This window comes from Impatiens glandulifera, chromosome 9 (assembly GCF_907164915.1).
Source record: "Impatiens glandulifera chromosome 9, dImpGla2.1, whole genome shotgun sequence".
Taxonomy (NCBI): Eukaryota; Viridiplantae; Streptophyta; class Magnoliopsida; order Ericales; family Balsaminaceae; genus Impatiens; species Impatiens glandulifera.
In genome coordinates this window covers 6336949-6340720 of record NC_061870.1, presented here as the reverse complement: position 1 = coordinate 6340720, position 3772 = coordinate 6336949, and positions in this window count along the sequence as shown.

The following is a 3772-nucleotide window of genomic DNA, read 5'->3' as shown; positions in this document are numbered from 1 at the left end:
TGTTTTTTAACTTCAATTTAATTGAATAATAAAACGATTACATAAATGTTATATTCATTACTTTATGAATGAAATTTAATAAATCATTACTTTACATTTAGAAAGCTAAGAAGAAACCATGTTCTAGAAATAGTGTTAGTGTCGAAAATTATGTTGTCCTGTGTCCAATACTATGTTGTCTCATATTTATAACAGTGATGTCCCGTGTCTTATACCATGTTGTTCTGTATTTTGTATTATATTGTCCTATGTTTATTATTATGTTGTCTTGAGTACATAAATGTTATATTTCTATAACAAGTAAATGTTAAATACAACTTGTTGCTTCACATTAAAGCGTGAAGTACAACTTGCTGCTTCACAACATGTAATGTTTTAATTTTACTAACATAAAACCATTACATTAATGTTTCGGATAATTTGGTTTCGTACAACATTCTGGTCTTGTATTTTAAGTTCATCCGATAAACGTTAAAATTGGATTGTAGAATCCTCAATAGGTATTGGATTCGTAGACAATGAATATTCTTGCTCGCATTTGCTCGGGTTGTGTCACAAGTCCACTTCGGATCTCCCTTGTATGTATCCATGTGCAGCATACATAATACTCCACAATCCTTATACTTCCATACGTCTTTCCAGGTCATTTTTAATAGTCTCGCAATGCATTTAAAAAGTTCATAAAAAATGATCAACTTCATATCCGCAACAAAGTTCAAAAACTTGCATCCAATAGTCTTCAATACTGTGTACTTTGAACCTATATATATACCCTTCGGGAGTGGCTTATTGTCAATGACATTCATTGTCTTCGACTTCGTATTATAAACGACCAAATAAAAATGAGAATCATAACCTATGGGTAGAAAAAACTGCATCCAAATATCACAACAGAATAGAGTTAACATAGTATAGTGACAACACACAATATAGTAACAGAGTTAACAATATATGACAACATAGTTTAGTGTAAAACAAGGGACAACACAGTGTAAGACACTGGACAACACAGTACAATAGCGTATTAAACACAAGACAATAGACTTAGAAGTTTAGCCCTTTCAAGGTCTCCAAGCATTAATCCAAACTCCGTCATTTCCTTTAGTAATATAGTATTATAGTCCCTTTGTGACAAGGTTGTTGCACCCTGTTGAAGAACTTTTATGTTAGATGAGAAAAAACTATTATATAAAGACTTAATGTTCATGTGTAATACTCACACTATGAGTGGTTGAGAAAAAAACTCGGCTTCGAGGTGCTTTGGCTTTGCAGTGTGTTTGAAACATATATTCATTTCATGAGCCCATGCATCGATTATCCCTACATTCAGCCAACTATTTTTTTGTATTGTCTTTAGGGTGCCGCGTTTGAGAGTAGTCATAGTGCTGAAGTACAAAATCTCCTATTGATCTGTCTTTGCGAATACCAGGTTTGCGTATACTTTGTCCATAACTCTCAAGTGTAATAATTCAACCTCAATCTCAACAATATAAGGCGGTCTCAAATGGGTCGGTAGTGTGATCACTCTCCGCGGTCGTTGGGGAGTTGGCAATATAAATGAAACAGGCTCTACTATCATTGAATTTTCACTCACTACCAATGACTTCCCACTATCATTTATTTCCTCATCATCATCATCTTCAACTTCATCAACATCATTTTTAAGCTTAATATTTATCAGGGACAACACAGTATATGACACAGATGCAACATCGTATACGACACATGACAACATATTAATGAAAACAGTACAACAACGATAAGTTCCTGTTACTTTTCATCTCTATCTGAAACTTTCCTTTTACCTAAAGTCTTACTATTCTTCTCTGTCATTGTTAACATACTTACTGTGACAATAATCAGATGTTAATTAGTAACAAAACACTTAGGATTTGTAGAAGGAAACGTTTTATAGATAGGAGAAGAAGAAGAAGTTAAATAATGTTTAAAGAAGAAGAAGTTGAATAACGTTTGAAGAAGAAGAAGTTGAATAAAAGAAGTAGAGGAGCGGATACCGTTTGAAGAGTAGTAGATAATTAGGATTAGGGTTTGAGTGGATTTCGTTTGAAGAGTAGTGGATACTTAGGATTAAGGTTTGAGCGGATTTCGTTTGAATAGCAGTAGATACTTAGGGTTAGGGTTTGAGCGGAAATGAGAGGGAGGGAGCAGAAATAAGAGTGAGTTTGAGCAGAGATAGATTGAAGAGAGAGAAGGTTTGAGAGGAAATGAGAGGGAGTTTGAAATGAGGGAGAATTATCCTACGTGAAAAAAGAAAGCAAAAATAATTATTATTTTTTTACCTACATGTCATACCACGGGGAATCACTAATGGATTTATTCCTCCAGATTCGTTTCATGTATCACCTCTCTATTTTAAGTTAGAGGAATAAATAAAAAATCATTCTATATAGAATATCCTAAGAAAAAGTACTAGTCTTTAATTAGGTTAGGAAAGTAATTTGAATTAGGGGTGTAAACGAGCCGAGCCGAGTTCGAACTAGCCCTGGCTCGAGTTCGGCTCGACTCAATTTTTATTGAATCGGCTCGAGCTCGAGTTCGACTAAGCTTTCAATATTAAGCTCGAACTCGGCTCGATCATATAATCATAGGCTCGAGTTCGGCTCGAAAGGCTCGAATTTAAATATATTTATATATTAATTTCTTATATTTAAAAAACCATAATGGAAGTCGAGAGTTCATTCATCGGACTAAACAACCCTCCGCGTATTTTTTTATTTTACGCCCCATAACTTTTCCTCAGTTAGAACTTGGTTCACGTAAGAATGGACATATTAGTTCGTGTAAGAATACACGTAGAATATCTAAGAGAGTTATTCATGTTCAAACAATTTTAAGAAATATATACTTTCAAGTCGTATATTGTATTTCGTGATGAATTTGAAAACATATTAGACTCTATTATGTTTATTTTGAAAAAAAAAACAAAACACTTTATATAATAAAATAAAAATAATTTTATATCTTATAAAATATAATATATTAAGATTGAATATATTAAATAATATTATATTATAATTATATTTTGATTTTTAAAATATTTATATTTCTAAATACTTTATAGTAATAAAAAATAGTTATATATCTTACTAAATATAATACATTGAGATTGCATATATTAAATAATATAATAATATATTTATATTTTAATATAATTTTTAAAAACTATGATTTTATAATTATATTAATATCAAATTTATTTATTTCCTTATAAGTATTATATAATATATATTTTCTAATTTATAAGTAAATTTTTGAATGCCCACCAACAATAAGTTCATAAATAATCTGATAGATATGTTTCAAATTTTGATTAAAAAGTAAAATATAATAAAAAAATTATATGATTAGGTTCGAAAAAGTTGGACGAGCCATCATACAAGTTTATCTAAGCTCGACTTCGGCTCGAATCTTAAACGAGCTGGCTCGAGCTCGACTCGAATTTAATTTTGACCGAACTCGAATCGAACTTTGATTGAGCCACTCACGAGCAACTCGACTCATTTGTACCCCTAATTTGAATAGTGTTCCATTTATTTGGTCAAAAAAAAAATAAAGATAACTGGTTCAGAATAATTGAAAAAACAAATGGCCACTGCCAGGTATTCGTTGTGACTTGTGATGTGGAGTCCTCCAAATAAAGCAAGGTTTTTCAAGTGAGTGAGAAGGGAGAGTAAAAGGAAAGCAAAATCGCTTGGATTCACTCCTCATTTTCCTTCAAATTTGAAGTAACTTCATAACAGCATCATTATTC